Source organism: Phyllobates terribilis, unplaced genomic scaffold (genome assembly GCF_046119375.1).
Source record: "Phyllobates terribilis strain yellow unplaced genomic scaffold, ASM4611937v1 Scaffold_3__8_contigs__length_932513732, whole genome shotgun sequence".
Taxonomy (NCBI): domain Eukaryota; kingdom Metazoa; phylum Chordata; class Amphibia; order Anura; family Dendrobatidae; genus Phyllobates; species Phyllobates terribilis.
Genome location: NW_027362763.1, coordinates 70,195,203 through 70,220,842, shown reverse-complemented (window position 1 = coordinate 70,220,842; position 25,640 = coordinate 70,195,203).

The following is a 25,640-nucleotide window of genomic DNA, read 5'->3' as shown; positions in this document are numbered from 1 at the left end:
TCCGACTCAGACGCCAGCAAGGTGGAGGTGGGGTACTGGTATGGGCTGGTATCATCAAAGATGAACTTGTGGGACCTTTTCGGGTTGAGGATGGAGTGAAGCTCTACTCCCAGACCTACTGCCATACTGCCAGTTTCTGGAAGACAACTTCTTCAAGCAGTGGTACAGGAAGAAGTTGGTATCGTTCAAGAAAAACATGATTTTCATGCAGGACAATGCTCCATCACATGCATCCAACTACTCCACAGCGTGGCTGGCCAGTAAAGGTCTAAAAGAAGAAAAAATAATGACTTGGCCCCCTTGTTCACCTGATCTGAACCCCATAGAGAATCTGTGGTCCATCATAAAATGTGAGATCTACAGGGAGGAAAAACAGTACACCTCTCGGAACAGTGTCTGGGAGGCTGTGGTGGCTGCTGCACGCAATGTTGATCGAAAATAGATCAAGCAACTGACAAAATCTATGGATGGAAGCTGCTGAGTGTCATCATAAAGAAAGGTGGCTATAATCATCACTAATTTTTGGGGGTTTTGTTTTTGCATGTCAGAAAAGTTTATTTCTAAATTTTGTGCACTGATATTGGTTTACCTGGTGAAAATAAACAAGTGAGATGGGATTATAGTTGTTTTTTAAAATGTTGCCTAATAATTCTGCAGAGTAATAGTTACCTGCACAAACAGATATCCTCCTAAGATAGCCAAAAAACACTCCAACTTCCAAAAATATTAAGCTTGGATATTTATGAGTCTTTTGGGTTGATTGAGAACATAGTTGTTGATCAATAATAAAAATAATCCTCTAAAATACAACTTGCCTAATAATTCTGCACACAGTGTATATATATATTTATATATATATATATATATATATATATATATATTGAACCCATAAATTAATATTTTTATTTTAAAAGATGAAACAAATCTCCACGTCTGGTACGACCTGCCCTATAAAAATGTTTCACTAGTTAATCCCTTCAGAAATAAGAAATGAGGCAAAAAATGATGCTTTATCATCATACCGCCGAACAAAGAGTGGAATAAAATGGGAACAAAAAGATGAATGTAAATAAAAAGGGTGCCGCTGAAAAAGTCATCTTGTCCCTCAGGAAAAAAGCCGCCATACAGCTCCATCAGCGGAAAAACAAAAAAGTTATAGCTCTCAGAATAAAGCGATGCAAAAATAATTATTTTTTTCTATAAAATAGTTTTTATTGTGTAAAAGAAACAAAACAAAAAAACTATATAAATGTGGTATCGCTGTAATCATACTGATTCAAAGAATAAAGCTGCCTAATCAATTTTACCACACGCGAAATGGCATAAAAAAAACAAAAAAAACAATTTCTGAATTGATGGGTTTTGTTCATTCTGTCACCCATAAATCAGAATAGAATAAACCTGGGTAGATAGGACTGGGATAGAAAAGAGAGCGATACCTGAGCGTAGTAAGTACAATAAAATTATGAAATAATTAGGTACATCTTGTATGTTCTCATGTGAGCAAATTTAGACACAACACTAGTTACAATTCCATAGTAATGAGGGTCTCCATCAACTGTTTGCAGCTCGTCTGGAGGCTGCGGTTGCATATCTGTCCTAGCCCGACAATTGTGGATATAGGTGAGGGATTGACCTGGAGGCATTCCCGTTAGAAGATGAAGTCCCCAGTGAGGAACACAAGTTAGTTCAGTCTATCCTTACCCATGCCAAAAGATCAGCCACAGAGTAAAACAATAGATTTATTGAAATTAGGAAATAAAGGAAGATTATTGTATAGAATATCTCACCTATTTTATACAGTAATCTTCCTTGATTGCCTAATGATTCAGACGGAAACCCCGGCTGATGATTCCCTTTAAAGAGGCAAATGGAGGTGTGAAGACCGGGGGTCTTCTGTGGGCATAACGCTACTCAGACAACACAGGGTGTGGGTAAAACAATGTGGCAATACTTTATTGAACCATAAAGTGGACAATAGACAGGTAGAACAGTCCCAGCAAATACCCAAGATGGAACAACATTACACAGTCTCACCCTTCCTTCTTCCCCCTCCTGGGATAGAACAGCTGAGACTTTGGAGACTGGCCCCCACAGAGAGGAGGTAGCGGCAAGCTTAGGAAGCTAGCAGTCCATCGAGGTACAAGACCAGGAGACGCGAGGGTCCCAACCTGGCCACTCTGAGAGTGTCCATGGGGCCAGATGACCGGTGGGTCCAAATCTGGCTTCTCCAAATGTCTCCATGGGTTCCAGGCAACCGGTGGGTCCCTCCTGGCAACCCCAAACAACATATTCATGGGGCCAGGTGACTTCTTCGTCCGAACCTGGTCTATCCAAAAGTATCCATGGTCTCTCTTATGGTTAAAGGAGCAGATCCATATCTTTCCAGTCAGGGCTGATACCCTTAGGCCGGAAACATGTAGAATCTAAATTTGTGTATCTTTAAGCAAAATCTATGCTTCCAAGCTGATGGTCTCAGAGTCTGTGTGTCTTCTTGCTTCACCTTGATTTTTTGCTCCAAGTCTCACTCCTACAGAAACATATCTCCTTTCTAAGTACACATCAACAGGTCAAGGGGGAAAAGGCAGCCTCATGTCTCATTGTTTGAGCTAATCAATTTACATAGTTGGTATCACAGGGACTATTCTAAATAAAATTTCAGCTGACTTAGTATAGCATGTAATTAGCATAGTAAGAAACAACATTGTTCACCTAAGAAAGAGGAGACAGCAATCAGATTATACAAATACTGGTCTGTCCTTTAGAAATACAGTTATATAAAAAAGTTTGGGCACCCCTATTAATCTTAAGCTTAATGTTTTATAAAAATTGGTGTTTTTGCAACAGCTATTTCACTTTGATATATGTAATAACTGTTGGACACAGTAATGTTTCTGCCTTGAAATGAGGTTTATTGTACTAACAGAGAATGTGCAATCTGCATTCAAACAAAATTTGACAGGTGCATAAGTATGGGCACCCTTATCATTTTCTTGTTTTAAATACTCCTACCTACATTTTACTGACTTACTAAAGCACTTTTTTTGGTTTTGTAACCTCATTGAGCTTTGAACTTCATAGCCAGGTGTATGCAATCATGAGAAAAGCTAAAAATGGCCACTTGCAAGTTGTTCTCCTGCTTGAATCTCCTCTGAAGAGTGGCATCATGGGCTCCTCAAAACAACTGTCAAATGATCTGAAAACAAAGATTATTCAACATAGTTGTTCAGGGGAAGGATACAAAAAGCTGGCTCAGAGATTTAACCTGTCAGTTTCCACTGTGAGGAACATAGTAAGGAAATGGAAGAACACAGGGACAGTTCTTGTTAAGGCCAGAAGTGGCAGGCCAAGAAAAACATCAGAAAGGCAGAGAATAAGAATGGTGAGATCAGTCAAGGACAATCCTCAGACCACCTCCAGAGAGCTGCAGCATCAACTTGCTGCCGATGGTGTCACTGTGCATCGGTCAACTATACAACGCACTTTGCACAAGGAGAAGCTGTATGGGAGAGTGATGCGAAAGAAGCTGTTTCTGCAAGCACGCCTCAAACAGAGTCGGCTGAGGTATGCAAAAGCACATTTGGAGAAGCCAATTTCTTTTTGGAAGAAGGTCCTGTGGACTGATGAAACCAAGATTGAGTTGTTTGGTCATACAAAAAGGCGTTATGCATGGCGGCAAAAAAACACAGCATTCCAAGAAAAACACTTGCTACCCACAGTAAAATTTGGTGGAGGTTCCATCATGCTTTGGGGCTGTGTGGCCAATGCCGGCACCGGGAATCTTGTTAAAGTAGAGGGATGCATGGATTCCACTCTGTATCAGCAGATTCTTGAAAATAATGTTCAAGAATCAGTGATAAAGTTGAAGTTACGCAGGGGATGGATCTTTCAGCAAGACAATGATCCAAAACACCGCTCCAAATCTACTCAGGCATTCATGCAGAGGAACAATTACAATGTTCTGGAATGGCCATCCCAGTCCCCAGACCTGAATATCATTGAACATCTGGGGGATAATTTGAAGAGGGCTGTCCATGCTCGGCGACCATCAAACTTATCTGAACTGGAATTGTTTTGTAAAGAGGAATGGTCAAAAATACCTTCATTCAGGATCCAGGAACTCATTAAAAGCTACAGGAAGTGACTAGAGGCTGTTATTTTTGCAAAAGGAGGATCTGCTAAATATTAATGTCACTTTTCTGGTGAGGTGCCCATACTTATGCACCTGTCAAATTTTGTTTGAATGCAGATTGCACATTTTCTGTTAGTACAATAAACCTCATTTCAAGGCAGAAACATTACTGTGTCCAACAGTTATTACATATATCAAACTGAAATAGCTGTAGCAAAAACACCAATTTTTATAAAACAATAAGGTTAAGATTAATAGGGGAGCCCAAACTTTTTCATATAACTGTATACAAACCTATACAAGTCAGTTTAAACACCATAGTGTATTTCTCTTGGATTAACTAATCTAATCGTCTGGCTTATTAAGATTTTAAGCTGTATGTCACAGGAGGCACTGTGGATGACATCTGACCTGTGAACGGGCCGTGTCCATCTTTTTAGGCGTGCATAAAAGCACGGTCCGCCACAGTTTTGTGCACTTCTGAAAATAATGACTCCACTGAAGAGAGGTCAGACGGAGTCAAGAGTAACTCTGCTGTCTCACTATAATGAATGGATCCCTCGAGGGTTGTATTTTAATCACTCGGAGATTTAGACCCCGATATAAGTGCTCTGTGTAGAGGGCAGGATAAATGTGATCCAAAATATTATGTAAAATGTTCCCAATAAAAGCTTCAACTCAATCCACAAAAAAAGCAAGTGCTCACTTAGGTCCGTCATCTGTTATCGTAAAAATAGGGGGCTTCCACATTACTTGTAGTGCTAAGGCTCTGTAAAATCTAAAAGGCTCCTGGCTTCCCAAAACAACTTCAGCAAATTCTGTGTTTCCAAATCCAAATACCCCCAATCCTCCTGAGCCCCAGTATGCCTAAACTGCAGTTAGCGTCCACATGTTTGGCATTTCTGTAGCAATGAGAGCAGGCCTAATTTACAGGTACATCTTGCGAGAACCATGAGCTGGGCACAACGTACTGTTCACTACAATGTACCGGTCACAACAAAGCACTGGTCACTACAATGGCAGTTTGCAATTTTCACTCAGCAACATCCACTGCTGCTTGTTTCCGGAAAACACCCATGGAGTCAAAATCGTTACTAAACCTGTAGATAAACTCCCAAAGGGGTAGAATTTCCAAAATGTGTTTACTTCAGGGGAGATTCTGCTCTTCTAGCACTTAGGGGCTCTGCCTATGGAAATTGTTCTTGGAAAATCTGTGCTCCAGGAGGCAAATAGCGCTCTGTCCCTGCCGAGTCTCACCATATGGCTAAGCAGTACAGTACCGCCACATGGAGGGTATTTCTACATTCAGCAGAACTTGTGGGACACATTTTGGTGCCATTTTTACCCATTTCCCAGTGTGAAAATATAAAATCTGGGTTGAAAACAAATTTTGGTTGTAAAAATTTAATTATTTTTTTTCACTGCACAATGAATGCACCTACATAGATTAATCCTACAAATTAAGTCATAGATAAAAATTCAAACATCAAAAATTGAGCAATAGACTAGGTGGCCAACAATACAATTGAAAACACTTTATTTAAATATTTAAATATGGACAACATCAAAATATCATGTACATAATAAAAATAGAGAAACACCACAGATGGAACAATAGGTGAGTGAACCTGGACAATAAAGTATAAAGGTAATGTATATATACAATGTAGAAATATCAATAGGATTCCCCCAAAGAATGTGGATATTCATCAAAGTAACATGGATGTTTGAAAACAGCTTGATATAATTCCTGTAAATTTTGCACCCTAAGAGTCAAATGGCGCTCTTTCCTTTCCAAGCCCTGCTGTGTGCCCAAAGAGTAGTTTTCCTTCACATATGGTGTATTGGAGTGCTCAGGAAAAATTGTACAATAAGTTTTGAGGTCCATTTTTTCCTGTTCCCTTTGTGAAAAAAAAAATCCACATTCCAAAAATTCCTGTAAATCACCTGAAGGGTTAATAAACTTCTTGAATGTGGTTTTGAGTACCTTGAAATGGTGTCACTTTTGGGTATTTTATGTTATATAGACCCCTCAAAGTCACTTCAAATGTGATGTGGTGCCTAAAAAAAATTGTTTTGTTAATTTTGCTGGAAAAATGAGAAATTGCTGGTCAACTTTTAACCTTTGTAACTTCCTAAAAAAAAAAAACCCCGGTTCCAAAATTGTGCTGATGTAAAGTATACATATGGGAAATGTTAATTATTAAGTATTTTGTATGACATAACTCTCTGATTTACGGACATAAAAATTCAAAGTTTGAAAATTGCGAAATTTTCAAAATTTTTGCAAAATTTCTGATTTTTTCACAAATAAATGCAAGCCATATCGAAGAAATGTTGCTGTTATCATGAAGTACAATATGTCTCGAAAAAACAATCTCAGAATCAGAGGGATCCATTTAAGTCTTCCAGAATTGTTACTAGTGAAGACCGAACACTAAAATGCTTGGGTACTCGTTGCTCGGATCGAGAAAAATTGGAATGCTCGAGTGCTCTACACAATTAACAAGCTAAATGTAAGTCTATGGGAAACTCAAGCATTTTTCAGTTGGCTCCCCCCGACGGTCTGCAGAGGGCCTAAAAATTGACCAAATCGATGGGAACAGTGCTCAAATGACATGGGAACAGCATGGGAAAGACCCCGGGAAGCATCTCTGACTCTCAGGTCACTGCTGTAAACAATGTTGTCAGAGGTATTATGCCACTTTTAAGAACTCACAATATAACATACAAAAACTAAACCAAAATGGATGTTCCTGGGAAAAATGTTAAGGAACATCCTTTCCAGGGTAATGACTTGTATATAAGTTAAAATAAATAACCAAAAACAAAAATTCTCCTCCACACCTTGGGGTATGATCACACATAGCGTTTTTGAAATGTTTTTGCACTTTTGCAATTGCTTTCGACGGAGAAAAATACATTCACTGGTAAATGTAATTTTAGCATTTTACTACCTTATCTTGCCATGTTGTGTGAGATATGATCTGACACATCCTGTTTCATTTATGAAGGAGGGACTCTGAAAGTCACAAAGCCTATTATTATAGGGCCATCAGGTAGACCTTACTATTCTTAAAGAGACAGCAGTCGGCTATGCTTTGTTGTTCCCATTATTAAAGAGTTGGTCTCCTATACTGTTATTGCATATGCAGTGACTGCAAGGGCTGTCAAAAATTTGGACACACCCCAATACCCCTTTGAAGAGACATAGAGGAGTGGTCTCCTATAGTGGTAATGCCCATGCTGTGACTGCAAGTGCTGTGAAAATTTGGGGAAAACCCAATAACAATTTAAAGACACAGAGCTGGGCCACAGTAATGACATGTTCCCATTACAATGGAGCGAGTCTGCTATACAGTTATAGGGTACGTAGTGAGTACAGCGGTTACCAAAATTTAGGAAAAACCCTAATAACAATTTAAAGACATATAGAGCTGGGACACAGTAACGAGTACGACATGTTCCCATTAGAAAGGAGCGGGTCTGCTATACAGTTACAGGCTATGCAGTGAGTCCAATGGCTGCCAAAATTTAGGAAAAACCCCAATAACAATTTAAAGACACATAGAACTGGGCCACAGTAATGAGTACGACATGTTCCCAATAAGAAAGGAGAGGGTCTGCTATATGGTTATAGGGTATGCAGTGAGTGCAACGACTGCCAAAATTTAGCAAAAACCCCACTAACAATTTAAAGACACATAGAGCTGGGCTACAGTAATGACAAGTTCCCATTAGAAAGAAGCGGGTCTGCTAAACAGTTATAGGGTATATAGTGAGTACAGCGGCTGCCAAAATTTAGGAAAAACCCCAATAACAATTTAAAGACATATAGAGCTGGGCCACAGTAATGAGTACGACATGTTCCCATTAGAAAGGAGCGGGTATGCTATACAGTTACAGGGTATGCAGTATGTCCAATGGCTGCCAAAATTTAGGTAAAACCCCAATAACAATTTAAAGACACATAGAGCTGGGCCAGGCCACAGTAACGACATGTTCCCATTAGAAAGGAGCGGGTCTGCTATACAGTTATAGAGTATGCAGTAAGACCAACGGCAGCCAAAATTTAGGAAAAACACCAATAACAATTTAAAGACAAATAGAGCTGGGCCAAAGTAACGACATTTTCCGATTAGAAAGGAGCGGGTCTGCTATACAGTTATACGGTATGCAGTGAGTCCAATGGCTGCCAAAATTTAGGAAAACCCCCAATAACAATTTAAAGACACATAGAGCTGGGCCAAAGTAACGGCATGTTCCCATTAGAAAGGATAGGGTCTTCTATACAGTTATACGGTACGCAGTGTATCCAAAGGCTGCTAAAATTTAGGAAAAACCCCAATAACAATTTAAAGACACATAGAGCTAGGCCACAGTAACAACATGTTCCCATTAGAAAGGAGAAGGTCTGCTATACAGTTATAGGGTAAGCAGTGAGTCCAACGGCTGACAAAATTTGGAAAAAACCCAAACAACAATTTAAAGACACATAGATCTGGGCCACAGTAACTACATATTCCCATTAGAAAGCAGCGGCTCTCCAATATTTTTCTTGCGTATGCAGTGAATGCTGCGGCTGACAAAAATTTTGAGGGACTCCAATGCCCCTTGCAAGAGACGTAGAGGAGGGCCTGCTGAAAAAAATGTTCCCATTATTATGAAATGGGTCTCTCATACTGTTTGACTATGCAGTGAATGCAACGGCTGCCAAAAATTTGGGGGCACTCCAATGCCCCTTGCAGGAGACGTAGAGGAGAGCTTGCTGAAAAAATTGTTCCCATTATTAGGAAGTGGGTGTCATATTCTGTTTGCCTATGTGGTGAATGCAACGGCTGCCCAAAATTTGTAGGAACTCCGATACCCATTGCAAGAGATGTAGATATGGTGATATGGTATATATGGTGGTGATATGGTGATGGAGGATGAGGATGAGGAAAAGGAGAAGACAAAAGCAAATAGACATAATTAGGAAGTGTATATCCATGTCTGGGTGTGAAGAGAGAGGTGCATGGGAATAGAGTTAGACCTCCCCAAAAAAAGACACTATATTTGAGTTTATGTTATGCTGCTATCATTTGGTGGTGTTGAGAATTCTGGCCCAATCCAGCCCTTGTTCATTTTTATAAGAATCAGCCGGTCAGCATTTTCAGTTGACAGGCGGATGCGCCTATCGGTTATAATTCCACCAGCGACACTAAAAACCCGCTCTGACAAAACGCTAGCGGCAAGGCAGGCCAGGACCACCAAGGAGGAGAGAGACAGTTCTTGCCACGTGTCCAGCTTGGATACCCTATAATTATAAGGCCCAGAGGAATCACGGAGGACGTTGGTACTGTCAGCAAAGTACTCCCTCAGCATCTTCTGAAACTTTTTCCTCCTTGTGAGTACCCCGCGCCTCAGGGCCTGTGCGATGGGAGTGTCTTAGAAAACTGTCCCAGAACTTTTACAGTGTTCCCCTGCCTTTGCTAGATTGCATTTGTGTCTCTCTCGCCTATACTCCATGTTGTCCTACGAACTGTGACCTATGCCGCCAAAGTTTTCAGATGGGAATTCTTTTAATAGTTCCTTCTTGCACTGCCCCATTTTATTAGGTCTATCTGGCACAGGAATGAGAGACAGAAAGTTCTCCTTGCATCGTGGTTCTAGAAATGTCACCAATCAGTAATGACTGTCAAACAAAATTTGGACAGCGCGAGGGTCACGGGAAAGGCAGCGTAACATAAACTCAGCCATGTGTGCCAGAAATGCTAACAGGCAAGACTTCCTTGACACGCTGGGGCAAGAACGTGGATGTTCTTGCTGATGGTGCTATTTGAGAGTGTGCAACGACATGTGCAGGGTGGGAGGCATCTTCATATGCACCATGGACAGGGGATTGACGTGCATGCACAACAGCGTAACAAGCAGTGGTGTCACCCACAGACATTGTTTCTGGATTCATTTATCAATAATCGTTTAAAGACCAGGGATTTTTTTCATGTTTGTACTTTTATTTTTTTTCACCTTCTTTTAACCCCTTAATGACCGCCGTAATGCATTTTTTACCGCGGTCATTAAGATTACTTATGCTTCAGTGGCGTGAAAATGCGTTGTTGAGGCATAAGTGAATAGCACCACCCGGCGGCGGCGATTCCTGCAGGTGTTGGCTGTATATGACGGCTGACACCATGCAGTATTGGCCCATGACGGTTTCGATGCCGATTGGGGCCGATTAACCCCTCAAATATCACTGTCAAACGTGACAACGCTTTTTACGCTGTTACAATGGGGTCTTGCGACCCCCTTAGTAGCAATCGGAACCTGGCAATGAGAATTGCGGGTCCCAATGGTTCCCATGGTATTCAGAGATCATGTGATAAGCTGGGTCTCACTGGCAGAGTCAGGCTGATTCAGTGACTCACTGACAGGTCTCCTGCACTGCAGTACAGGAGTACAGGAGTGTATGAAACAAGCAATCAAACTGAAACTTACACGTCCCACAGTGGGACTTAGTGAAAAAGTAAAAAAAAAAGCTAAATAAATATGTTAAAAGTAAAAAAAACACACAATGAAGTGCACACAAATCACTAAAATCCATTTCGCCTCACAAAACGCAGCGTTTGTGAAAAAAAAAATATATAAGAAAAAAACATACACATAATTGGTATCACCATGTCCGGAACAATCCGCTCTATAAAACTGTCATGTTACTTATTCTCTATGGCGAACACCATAAAAAAAAATAAAAAAATAGACGGCCAAAATTACGCTTTTTCATCACACTGACTCCGCAGCGGCGGAGGGGGGTTGCGGAGGCGGAGGAGCGGGGCACACGTGGTAGTCGCTGCTGCAGCTACCACGTGTGCCCGCAGCTAATGGGAAATTAATATTCCCTCCTCTCCCCTCCCATTGGCATGGAGAAGAGAAAATATTAATTTCTCTTTAGTAGCGAGCACGGAGGAGCGCTGAGCAGCGGCTCTTGCTGACCCTGCCAACTATTAAAGTGAATGCATATTCGCTCCTCTCCACACACATGGTCCCGGCATGGAGAGGAGTTAATATGCAAGCAACAGCAGTTCACATCAGTGTCTGAGAGTGAGCACTATGCCTCAGATACTTCCATGAGCTTCTGCAGACAGGACACAGCACTGGAGCAGAGGTGAGGAAAGAAGGTGAGTATAAGTGTTTATTTGTTTTAAGTGTGCTGTGATGGGGCCACACATACCAGGACTGGGGGATGAGGGGGCCACACATACCAGGATTGGGGGATGAGGGGGCCACACATACCTGGATTGGGGGATGAGGGGGCCACACATATGAGGATTGGGGATGAGGTGGCCATGCATACTAGGATTGGAGAATGAGGGGGTTACACATACCAGAATTGGGTGATGATGGGGGGCTACACATAGCAGGATTGGGGGATGAGGGAGCCACACATACCTGGATTGGGGAATGAGGGGGCCACACATACCAGGATTGGGAATGAAGTGGCCACACATACCTGGATAGGGGGAGGAGGGGGCCACACATACCTGGAATTGGGGGATGAGGGGGCCACACATACGAGGATTGGGGATGAGGGGGCCATGCATACCAGGATTGTGGGATGAGGGGGCCATGCATACCAGGATTGTGGGATGAAGGGGCCATGCATACCAGGATTAGGGATGGGTGGGCAATGCTTACCAGGATGGGGAAATTTACCAGTAGCATTTCCCACCCTAGGCTTATACTCGAGTCAATACGTTTTCCCAATTTTTTGTGGTAAAATTAGGTACCTCGGCTTATACTCAGGTCGGCTTATACTCGAGTATATATGGTAATTAAAATAAAGATATATTTAAAAAGAACCTGTCATCAGAATTGCATACCCCAAACTAATGGTATGTATATAAAGGCATGTATATAAAGGTACTTTAATGCTGAGTAAATCCTGACCTTTCTTGTAGAAATCTATTTTGCTGTGTTAGAGAAATCCATTGTTAAAATTGTATGCTAATGAGTTGCAAGTGCAGTGGGCAGGGCCTGCACTTACCACTGTCCTACTTCTCTGCCTTTCCCCTGCCCACTGTATGCCTCCTGCCTCTGGCTAATAGGTCACTGAAACATGGGTGCACTTGTGTGGAAGAGTTGCCAAGCAAAAGTTTCTTCTTTTTAAAAAGAACATGGAAGCATGGAACAGGGGAGCCCCACTGGGGCTCACAATATAAATTCCCTATCAATATGTCTTTGGAGTGTAGGAGGAAACCGGAGAACTCGGAAGAAACCCACGCAAACATGGGGAGAACATACACTCCTTGCAGATGTTGTCTTTGATTATGTTTGGCTTTAAGGCTCTGCACCATCTTGAGCAAAAAACAAACACAACATCATGTCAGCACAAACACATCATACCAACTGTCAACTATCAAGTATAAAGCACAATGGAGGGTGATACTTTGGGCTTTGTTATGCAAACACAGGACCTGGGGTTCTTGTAGTCATTGAGTTGACCATGAACTCATCTGTCCAAAAGCTATATCTTGGCCGAAACTGGAACAGGAAAGGGTTCCCACTAAATGCTGTGGCGGGACATTACTAGAGTGGCGCAGAAATGATTGTTCACAAACATCAATGAACTTAAAGAGATTGTCCACTACTTATACATTGATGCCCTATCCTTAGGATAGGGCATCAATGTCTAATCGGTCCGGGTCCGGCACCTGGCAACTCTGCCGATCAGCTGTTATTGCTGTCAGCGGCGGCCACCGGTCTGAAATACTTGCTGGCCATTTAGTAGAAGTGGCCACCGTGGGGTACTACACATCCGCCTCCTATTCAATTCAATGGGAGGTAGATGTGCAGTACCCCGCGGCAGCCACTACAACTAGACGGCCAAGCTCAGCAACTAAGTACTTCCGGCCGCTGCTGACACCGTTAACAGCTGATCGGCCGCAGTGCCGGGTGCCGGACCCTGGCCTATCAGACACTGATATCCTATCCTACGGATAAGACATCAAGGTATAAGTAGTGGACAACTTCTTTAAGCAACGTTGTAAAGGAGAATGGGACAAAATTCCTCCAGAAGAATGTGAGAGACTTCAAACTATAGGGTGTTTCTACAAGCCATTGATTCATAGGGTGTAATTAATTTTTCACACACCTTCTTCATTTTGGACTAGTTTTTTTATGAATAATGACACAGTGTAATTTGTCATGTCTTGTTGTTGATCTAAGAATGGATTTACCTAATTTTAAGACCTCCTAAGGACCAGATGTTTTTTTGTTATTATAACTTGATTTATTAAAATGTAGAATTCACAGGGGGTGTAATTAGTTTTTCTCATGACTGTATCATGGGGGCGGGCACTCTTTAATCCCCATTCCTTATACAGCAAGACAACTTGCTGATAGATCCAGCTACACTCAAGCACAAAAATATATCTACTTATACCAAGAATGAGAAGAACAATACATAGTATTGAAATGCAGATTTAAAAAGGTATGTACTGTATACGTGAAGTCTGACTTTTTCTATTGGACAATGATTTTTTGGAATACCCCTTTAATATCTGCTGTTAATCATTTCTCACACAGGTGGAATGTTTCAGTGTTAGAAGAGTGATACTTCATTCTGGGTTGGACATCGCTGACTTGTGGGTGAGTCTCGTCAGCTGCTCTCGTGATTACAACTAGGTTTAAAGCTCACAGTTAGCTACAAGGACGGAAGAGACGAGTCCGACCGGCCCATGGTGTCACCTTCACTATAACAACAACTGCAGGAAGAAGGTATGGTCCCAATTCTATATATTATCTGCATTTCAGAGATGGCTGCATGGAATTTCAGAGAGTGATTACAAACGGTAGGAACTTGCATGTAAAACTATGCATGGTTTGCGGTAAAATCACAAGTGTGACACTGCACTGAAGGAATATTCCCATCTCCTACACATTTTTTATAACTATATACATATTCTCAGGACCAGCTATAAATGTGTATTATATGTGGATACCATCCATGGGACCTGCAGCTATCTCAAAAACGCCACTCTGCTGTCATTAAAAAGTGGTCAGTCTTCAAATTGATTGGTATTAAAACTCAGGATGCAATCCAGATCACGACCTCTGCGTGGCCACACATGCACATATTAGGCAATTATCCTAAGTCTTATGCTCATTAAAGGTCAATATTGGCTTTTAGAATTGCTACTTCCAGTAGGTGGCATTAGAGTTCAAGTCCTTTTTCTCTCTTTGAAGATGCAATTTGCTTATTTAATATCCCAGTGGAGCATTGCACGGCCTATAAGTCTCCTTACACTGGCATGTCAGACAAGTCACTCTCGACAAGGAGAAACATTACCCCTTAGACTCCAGTCAGAGGCCTCTCATACAACCAAATCAGATCTCTTGCTTTGCACTGCGGAGGGGCAAACACCCCAAAACACGTGTTAGCAAATGGAGATTCTGGTTTGGCTTTTATCCTAAGTTATGTGGCAAGGCTCGTTAAAGGGTCGATATTGATTTTTAGGATTGCTACTCCCAATAGGTGGTTCTAAAGTTCAAGTCTTTTCCTAATTGAAGAGGCAATTTGCATACATCATAAACTTCTCCCAACAGAGTATCCAAAAATTATTTTTGATAAAATCTGGTCACTAATCTTTGAATATGTTGAGTCAAAATTAAATGTAAAAAAGACAAATATGTACATCTCAGCTATATTTTATGATGTGAATGATGAATTGTGTGTTATCCACTGTATACAGAGATGTTATCAGTCATTGTACAGGAGGAGGAGGAGGTGAGCTGTGACATCACCCTTTGTGAATGATGTATCCTGTGTTATCTACTGTATTTAGAATTTAGAGGTGTTATCAGTCATTGTACAGGAGGAGGAGGTGAGCTGTGACATCATCTATTGTGAAAGCTGGATTCTGTGTTATCTACTGTATATAGAGATGTTATCAGTCATTGTACAGGAGGAGTAGGTGAGCTGTGACATCATCTATGGTCGATCCTGTGTTATCTACTGTATATAGAGTTGTTATTAGTCATTATATATGAGGGGGGACATGAGCTGTGACATCACCTATTGTGAATGGTGGCTCCTGTGTTATCTACTGTATATAGAGGTGTTATCAATCATTGTACAGGAGGAGGTGATCTGTGATATCACCTATTGTGAATGGTGGATCCTGTGTTATCTACTGTATATTGAGGTGCTATCAGCAATTGTACAGGAGGAGGTGAGCTGTGACATCATCTATGGTCGATCCTGTGTTATCTACTGTATATAGAGTTGTTATTAGTCATTATATAGGAGGGGGGACATGAGCTGTGACATCACCTAATGTGAATGGTGGCTCCTGTGTTATCTACTGTATATAGAGGTGTTTTCAGTCATTGTACAGGAGGAGGTGAGCTGTGGAATCACCTATTGTGAATTGTGGATTCTGTGTTATTTGCTGTACAGTATATGGCTGTCAATGATAACTGTCAGAAAGCTAATTCCTGTTCTATAATCTAATGACATACAATATCTCAAGAAAAAACAACTTAGCCGAACAAACTAAGGGCTCTTTCATACGTCAGTATCTCCGGTACGAGTGGTGACAGTTTCCACATGTACCGGAGACACTGACACACGCAGACTAGAGATGAGCGTTGTTCTACTCGAACTGTTCGCCAATCTCAAATTCGAGCTGTTTTGGGCGGTGTTCGAGCCGTTCGGCGAACACGAACAATTTGAGAAAAATTCGGCTGTTCGAGGTTATGTTCGATAACTGTTCGTGCACCAAAATCATAACTGGATTTTTTCTCAGTAATGATGAAAATTAATGTTAATACGCAGTTTGAGTGTACAGCGGGGCGGGGGGAGGGGCAGGGGATGGATCTCTGCAGGAACAATGAAGATCTCCATTTTTTTTTCTCTTTCCCGCATTTGCAGTGGGGAGGTGCAATCTGTCAGCCTATCAGCAGCGCACACACGGAGCGAAGTGCTTTTTTTCACACAAGCAAGGGCATGTGTCATTGGCAGTGTATGTCACATGTCCTTGCCCTATAAGACCAAGCCATTTTCCCCGTCGCCACCATTTTCTCACTGCTGCAGCTGCGTGTTAGACGGCACCGCTGTTGCTGTGTGCACTATACCTTGTTAATTTCAAGCCAATTTTCGCACAAATATACAGATAGCTTGGGAGTAGGGAATAGTTGTGATTGCAGTCCTTTTAAGGACTAGGTTACAGCATTTCCTACGACTTTTATCAGGGAGGTCTGTGCTCTTAAATAGATAGGTTGTGGGAGTAAAGACTAATTGTAATTGGAGTCCTTTTCAGGACTAGGTTACATGAGTTCCTATCAGTTTTTGCCAGGCAGGTCTGTGCCAGTGCTGTGCAAGTTTTTTTCACAGCATTTGGCTGAATCTAGCAAAGCTAATCCTTTTTGGCCTATTGCAGAGTGTGTTAGTCAGTGGAGTAGCCTATCTGTGTTGCAAGATATAACACCTGTGTATAGAATACCAATTTTTTTACTGCACCTAGTGAAGTAAAATCTTTTGGGCATAGCATCATTCTATTAGTCCATCTATACTGACCTCCATCAGGTTGCAAACTGAATATAATTTTTTTCTGCATCTAGCTCTGAAAAAATATTTGGGCTTCTAGCAGTGTGTGGGACTTGGTCTATTAGTCCATCTATACTGACCTCCATCAGGTTGCAAATTAAAAATAATTTTTTTCTTCATTTAGCTCTGAAAAAATATTTGGGCTTCTAGCAGTGTGTGGGACTTGTTCTATTAGTCCTTCTATACTGACCTCCAGCAGGTTGCAAATTGAATATAATTTTTTTCTGCATCTAGCTCTGAAAAAATAGTTGGGCTTCTAGCGGTGTGTGGGACTTGGTCTATTAGTCCATCTATACTGACCTCCATCAGGTTGCAAATTAAAAATAATTTTTTTCTTCATTTAGCTCTGAAAAAATATTTGGGCTTCTAGCAGTGTGTGGGACTTGTTCTATTAGTCCTTCTATACTGACCTCCAGCAGGTTGCAAATTGAATATAATTTTTTTCTGCATCTAGCTCTGAAAAAATAGTTGGGCTTCTAGCGGTGTGTGGGACTTGGTCTATTAGTCCATCTATACTGACCTCCATCAGGTTGCAAATTAAAAATAATTTTTTTCTGCATCTAGCTCTGAAAAAATATTTGGGCTTCTAGCAGTGTGTGGGACTTGGTCTATTAGTCCATCTATACTGACCTCCATCAGGTTGCAAATTAAAAATAATTTTTTTCTGCATCTAGCTCTGAAAAAATATTTGGGCTTCTAGCAGTGTGTGGGACTTGGTCTATTAGTCCATCTATACTGACCTCCATCAGGTTGCAAATTAAAAATAATTGTTTTCTGCATCTAGCTCTGAAAAAATATTTGGGCTTCTAGCAGTGTGTGGGACTTGGTCTATTAGTCCATCTATACTGACCTCCATCAGGTTGCAAATTAAAAATAATTTTTTTCTGCATCTAGCTCTGAAAAAATATTTGGGCTTCTAGCAGTGTGTGGGACTTGGTCTATTAGTCCATCTATACTGACCTCCATCAGGTTGCAAATTAAAAATAATTGTTTTCTGCATCTAGCTCTGAAAAAATATTTGGGCTTCTAGCAGTGTGTGGGACTTGGTCTATTAGTCCATCTATACTGACCTCCATCAGGTTGCAAATTAAAAATAATTTTTTTCTTCATTTAGCTCTGAAAAAATATTTGGGCTTCTAGCAGTGTGTGGGACTTGTTCTATTAGTCCTTCTATACTGACCTCCAGCAGGTTGCAAATTGAATATAATTTTTTTCTGCATCTAGCTCTGAAAAAATAGTTGGGCTTCTAGCGGTGTGTGGGACTTGGTCTATTATTCCATCTATACTGACCTCCATCAGGTTGCAAATTAAAAATAATTTTTTTCTGCATCTAGCTCTGAAAAAATATTTGGGCTTCTAGCAGTGTGTGGGACTTGGTCTATTAGTCCATCTATACTGACCTCCATCAGGTTGCAAATTAAAAATAATTTTTTTCTGCATCTAGCTCTGAAAAAATATTTGGGCTTCTAGCAGTGTGTGGGACTTGGTCTATTAGTCCATCTATACTGACCTCCATCAGGTTGCAAATTAAAAATAATTTTTATCTGCATCTACAGTACCTCTGAAAAAATATTTGGGCTTCTAGCAGTGTGTGGGACTATTTGTATTAGTCCATCTATACTGACCTCCATCAGGTTGCAAATTCAAAATAATTTTTTTCTGCATCTAACCCAGCCAATAGTTTTGGCCTAATACCACAGTTTGGCCACTCAGCTCTGCTCGGTTACCATCCATTGTTTTTTTGTGCAAACAACTCCAGAGTTGTGAATTAGTTAACCACCAAAATGAGTGGAAAAAGGCCTGCTGCTGGTGGAAAGGGGAATAGGCGTGTTGGGAAGGGGAAAAAAGGTTGTGTCCGTGGGGTAGGTGTTAAAGCAACAGTAACATCTGCAGAAGAAAGACCATCTTCCAGCCAAACTAAAATGTCTACTTCTTTTAGCGGACAATGTGATAAGATCCCTTTCTTACGGCCACGCCAATCGCTACAAATTCCAGATGAGGCACAAAAACAGCAGGTGCTTCAACGGATATCAAGTGCTCCTTTAAGTGGGCTCTCCTCCACATCAACTTCAACATCACAAATACTCCAGTCCTCAAAGGTGTCACCCAAATCGCACTTGCTTCCTCACAGCTCCCAAATCTCCAGCTGCCCGTCTGAGTATGAGGTAGAACAGATGGTTGAGTCTGCAGAGCTGTTTACTCATACTATAGCCTGGGAATCAGAGGTCGACTCCAGCGCTTCTGTGAATCCAGACGAGGAAATGATCTGCACTGATGCCCAGAATCTTTATGAGTCGGATCCAGGACCAGACGCAGAAGGTTCTGACCATAATGTAGACCCTCATTCCCAAACTGTAACTCCTGTTGGTGGAGACAATGAGGAAGACGATGATAAGACTCAAATACCTGATTGGAGCGACAACTTTAGTTTTTTGTCAGGGCAGGAACAGGTTGGCTCTGAGGACGACGGGTGTGATAACGCACAGGGTGATGATGATGAGGTCGGAGATCCCACTTACTGTCAACCCACAGTCAGCCAAGAGATGAGGTCAGCAGAGGAGGTGGAGGAAGATGCTAGTGACGACGAGGTCAGGTTGCGCCTTCCTGGACAGAGACGTAGTACTGGAAGCACGTCAACAACTGCATCCTCAAACACAACTCTGCCTCTCACCACAAGTCGTGGTGGCTCTTCAGGTCGCATGGGTGCTAAGCCTTGCATAGCCTGGGCATTTTTTCAGATCGATAAAGATGACCCAACTCGTGTTATCTGTAACATTTGCCAGCAAAAGCTAAGTAGAGGCCAAAAAATACATAGTTTGAGTACTTCATGCATGAACCGGCACATGGACATGAAGCATAAGTTGCAGTGGGAAGCTCAGTGTGCTACAATGCGGCCTAGCCGGCCGGGCCAATCACCGTCTGCCATATCTTGTGCATCCGCGGCCTCTTCATCCTCTGTGACTGGGGGGACAGCAGTCACACCTGTTTTGGGGCGCAGACCTGCCACCTCTTTACCCGCAACAGCCAGCGTGATTGGCAGGTCATCATTTTCTTTGGAGGTGGTAACACCAGCTGGTGTTGAGCGCTGTCCGACATCGATAGCACCACCTTTGGATCAAGGCAACCTAACATGTCCGCCTGCATCTTCCTCACAGACCGGCAGTTTGCCGGGGACACCCTTATCAACCCCGTCTAAGCACAATAGCCAGCCCTCGGTCCCTCAGATGTGGACAAGTAAAAGACCATTTCCTCCTAGCCATGAGAAAGCTAAGAGGTTGAATTTCACCATCTGCAAGCTCTTGGCTACAGAAATGCTGCCTTTCCGCTTGGTGGACACAGAGGATTTTCGAGACCTTATGTCCGTCGCAGTGCCCCAGTACCAGATGCCCAGTCGGCACTACTTCTCAAAGAAAGGTGTGCCTGCGCTCCACCAGCATGTCGCACACAACATCACCGCTTCTTTGAGAAACTCTGTGTGTGACAGGGTGCATTTCACCACAGACACTTGGACGAGTAGGCATGGACAGGGGCGTTACATGTCGCTGACTGGGCACTGGGTAACTATGGTGACAGCAGGACAAGGGGCTGCTGTCCAAGTCTTGCCGTCCCCACGAGTTGTGCGTCAATCCTCTTTATGTCAAAGTTCCTCCACTGCTTCTGCCTCCTCAACCTCCTCTCGGTCTTCCACCTGCACCCAAAGCCTGTCTGGTCATGCCACAAGCTTTCTAACTGCGCAGAAGGGATCCTGCACACCTCCTTACTATGCTGGCAGTAGGGCTCAACGTCATCAGGCGGTTTTTACATTGAAATGTCTGGGAAATGTGAGTCACACAGCTGAGGAGTTGTGGTCAGCTCTGGAGAACCAATTTCATGAATGGTTGTCTCCACTGGACCTGAAACCAGGGAAGGCCGTGTGCGACAATTCCTGCAAACCTGGGTGCGGTCCTTCGCCGGGGCAATGTCACACACGTGCCTTGTATGGCTCACGTGTTGAACCTGGTTGTCCAGCAATTTTTAGCCCACTATCCCAGACTAGATGGCCTTCTGCAGAGGGCACGGTCGCTGTGTGCTCACTTCCGCCGTTCGCATCCCGCAGCTCAGCGACTTACATCTCTACAGAAGTCGTTGGGCCTGCCACTTCACCGGCTAAAATGCGATGTGCCTACCCGGTGGAATTCAACTCTGCACATGTTGCAGCGACTGTGGCAGCACCGACAAGCCCTGGTGCAATACGTTCTGACGTATAGCCTGGGCCAACGAGATTCAGAGGTGGGGCAAATCACGCTGGAGGAGTGGTCTCAGATCAGGGACCTATGCACCCTTCTGCACAGTTTTGAAATGGCGACGAAGATGTTTAGTGCTGACGATGCCATTATCAGCATGACTATTTCGGTGATTTACATGCTGGAGTACATGTTAAACAGAATTCGGAGTCAGGTGGTGGCACAAGAGGAGGTGGAGGAAGTAGAGGAGGAGGAGTTGTATGCGGAAGGGCTAACATCTGCAAGGTCCAGACGGTCGGCAGCACCAAGGCGGCAGGCATGTGAGGGTGGGGGAGATGGTTTTACCAGGGCGCATGGTAGCAGCCAAACTAGTGAGGAAGGTGCAGGAGCCCAGGAAGAAGTGGAGGACAAACTGATGGAAGACTCATCAGATGAGGGAGACCTTGATCACATTTCTGTTGTGCGAGGTTGGGGGGAGAGGACAGAGGAAGGAAGCATGATTGTTACCTCGCCACCAACACAACAGGGACTTGGTGCTCCTGGATGCGCAACACACATGAGTGCCTTCTTGCTGCACTACCTGCAACATGACCCTCGAATTGTGAGAATTAGAAATAATCCTGACTACTGGGTTGCCACACTGTTAGATCCCCGGTACAAAAGTAAATTTGCAGAAATTATTCCTGCTATAGAAAGGGATGCACGCATGCAGGAGTATCAGCAGAGACTGTTGCAGAATCTTACATGTGCTTTTCCACAAAATACCAGTGGTGCACGTAGTGAATCTCACAGTTCCAACTTGCCAACCGTGGGACCGTCAAGTGTTCAGCACTCAAACCGTAACAGAACCACAGTATCTGCTGGTAACATCAATTTTGCGGAATCATTTCACCACTTTTTTAGCCCATCCTTTGCAAGGCCACAGGAGACAAGATGTCTGACACATAGTCAACGCCTAGAGACGATGGTACAGGAGTATCTCCAAGTAAATATTGAAGCCACGACTGTGTCACTGGACCCTTGCTCTTTTTGGGCTTCCAATCTGGATAAATGGCCGGAGCTAGCCACTTACGCCTTGGAGATCTTGTCATGCCCCGCAGCCAGCGTTCTGTCTGAACGTGTGTTCAGCGCTGCTGGTGGTGTGCTGACAGATAAGCGCACGCGGCTCTCCACTGATAATGTAGACAGACTCACGTTCATAAAGATGAACAAATCATGGATCCGAAACGACTTTTCTACCCCTGTGTCATCCTGGGGAGAGTAAAAGCTTGATGATTGGTTAAAATCACCCTACCAACCGTTTTAAGCTTTCAAACTACTAATCATGTTTATCTGTATCTTGACTGGAAAATAATTTGGGCTTTGTAGCAGTGTGCAGCACTGATCCTATTAGGCCATCTATACTAAAGCTTCACCAGATTTAAAATTAAAAATAATTTTTAGCTGCATCTAGCCCGGAAAATAATTTTGGGGCTCCGAGATGCGCAAGGCACATAAGTGCCTTCTTGCTGCACTACCTGCAGCATGACCCTCATATTGTCAGAATTCGAAGTAATCATGACTACTGGGTTGCCACACTCTTAGATCCCCCAAACTTTTCGATCAACCTTTTCATTTTAATAAAGACCAAAAAAATGGTCATTTTTGAAATTATAAGCATTAGCAGGTTGTTAGAAACTGAAATCAAACAGTTTTCAACTCAAAACTTTATTCTAGGTGATGTTACATTTTCACATAGGACCCCTTGTTCGAAAGGAGCTTCTGAACTCTCTCGTCCATTGAATTTGTCAGGTTTTGGATGGTTTCTGCTTCAATTGTTTTGCATGAGGACAGAATACCCTCCCAGAGCTGTTGCTTAGATGTGAACTGCCTCCCGCCATCATAGACACTCCTTTTAATGATGCTCCAAAGGTTCTGAATGGGGTAGAGGTCAGGGGAGCATGGGGGTCACACCATAAGTTTGTCCCCTTTTATGCCCATATCAGCCAGAGATGCAAATGTTTTATGTGCAGCATGAGATGGTGCATTATCATGCAGAAAAATGATCTTGCTGTGAAATACACGGTTCTTCTTCTTGAACCATGGCAGGAAGTGCTGTTTGAGAAAATCCACATACATTATGGAGTTCATCTTTAGAGCCTTCAGGGATCCTAAAGGGGCCGACAATCTCTCTCCCCATGATTCCAGCCCAAAACATTACTCCACCTCCTCCTTGTTGGCGCTGTAGCCGTGTTTGCGTGGGGTGTCCATCAACCAGCCATCCTCCACTCCATCCATCTGGACCATCGAGCGCTGCACGGCACTCATCCGTGAACAAAACAGTTTTGAAATCAGTCTTCATGTAATGTTTGGCCCACTGGAGCCATTTCTGCTTGTGTGAAGTGGATAGAGGAGGTCGACAGGATGGCGCATGCACAGCTGCAAACCTCTGAAGGACCCTGCATCTTGTTGTTCGGGGGACGTTGGAGGCACAAGCAGCTTCAAAAACTTGTCTGCTGCTATGACAAGGCTTTTTTGCCGCTGCTCTTTTAACCTGACGTAACTGCCTGTAGGAAAGAGTCCTCAATTTGCCCTTATCAGCACGCACACGTGTGTACTGTGAATCAGCTACATACTTCTTGATTGCCAAGACACTTCATCCTGATCATCGCACAATGTTGATTGTATTCATGCCTTGACCTAAACACTCCACAATTTGTTGCTTCTCAGCAGCCGACACATCCTTTTTCTTTCCCATTTTGGCAGAAAATGTAGGCTGCTTAATAATGTGAGAGAGCCTTCTTAAGTAGTCTTGCCTTTCATTGGACACACCTGCCAAACTAATTAGCACAGGTGTCTGCAATTGCTTACAGTGATATAAAGAGCCCTGACACACATCACCATCAATGAGTTTAACTGACAAACAAACAAATTCTTCCCTTATCACTCCTAAACACTTTTTGTATAATAATTTGGAACGCAGTGTACATGTGCTTTTCCACAAAACACCAGTGGTTCACGTAGTGAATCTTACAGTTCTAACTTGCTAACCGTGGTCTGTATGGAGTTGTTCAATAAAGGGCCCAAAATTAAGATAACATAGATGGGAGAGGTCTCTATGAATAGGAATTCCTAAGTATTTGATACCCTGTGAGGGCCAGGCAAAGGGAAAGTTGGACTGGATGGAATCCTATATGGATTTGGGGAGGGAGACATCAAGGGCCTCAGACTTCGCTGCATTGATTTTAAAATTTTACCATGCAACAAAGTGATCTATTTCAGCCATAATAGCATGGATGGATATATGTGATTGAGTGATATATACTAGGACATCATCAGCAAATAGAGAGCACTTGTACTCGGTGCCTCCCACCTCAATCCACCTAATATTGGGGTTATGGCGAATTGATGAGAGCAGGTGCTCCGTCACTAGGATGTATAAGAGAGGGGACAGAGGACATCACTGCCTTGTCCCATTGGTGATTGTGAAAGGTGATGAAAATGTTCTGACGCACCCCCTGGGCCTTGGGACACCCGGAGCCGGACCCTTTTTGGTGGATGCTGGTGGTTGTAGTCTTCGTGGCGGCGACCCAGTTCCGTGGCTCAGGGCGGTCAAACCAGTGGCGGAACTATTTATGTGGTTTTCATGTTTAAATGTCCGACTACGCCACCCGTGGATTGCGGTCAGAGTGAACCGCCGCTACAGGGCAGACCACTGAGGCTGGTGTTGTGGGTGCAGCAGAGCGTAGCATAACTCCCCACGGGAGGAGTATAGCCTCAGGGCAGTGTATGCAGAGGATGGGGGTGATGGTGCAGGGCAGCAGCAGTAATGACACGGAGTCAGTGATGCAGTTCAGGGCCTTTACTCACAGTTCTTATTATCCAGACCACGTCTGCAGGTAACGGCTGCCCACGTCGTACTGTGCTCACCAGGTGAGGGGCTCAGACAACTCCCAGATAACTTTGGAGCACTTCACAGGACCCCCTTTGTGTGTCCTTTTTCTGGCCTTTCTTACCAACCCTTCTGTCCGGCTGCCTCGGGACTCCTCCTGGTAAACTTGGCGCCAGTTTCCCTGACCCTATGTGGTGCCTTCCTAGCGGGTGTAGCGAGGGGCTGCGCCACATAAAATGTCAGAGCCTCCGGTTGCTAGCTGAGGGTCATTTCCTGCCTCCACTAGTTCGGGGACCGGTCTCCCCCTTTGGCCTGACCCCTCCACGCAGGTGGATTCGGGCGTGCGGTGGCGACTCGCCCGTCCGCACCCCTGGGATCCCTTCATTCCTCGTTCCTGGAGCCTTCTCCGCTCCTCTTCCTTCCTTCTCCCTCTTCCAGGCCTGGGCCTCTGTTACTAGGCCCGCCTCCGGAGCAGAGCTCATGCAGAGCCCCTGCTCCCTGCCACTTCTGCTCAGACTTCTCTGCACTGAACTAAGATGGTGCACACCTTTTATACTCCCTTCTCAATGCACCCAGGAACTGCTTCCTCCATGCTCCTGCACTACAGGGTTCCCCTTCCTCAGTGTTCCCTCCCCCCACTCCAGCCAGGGACAGGGACTGTCGTGCCCATCTCAGGGGCATATTGGTCGCCCTGCCCCACGGCAATGTGGTGTAATGCATGCAGGTGTCGGGTCCTGATCCACACTCCATCCTTACCTGAGAGTGAGATATCACACCTCTGGGTGAGGTGCAATACGTCTGTAGCAACCGAGCCCTCAGGGTGCTACA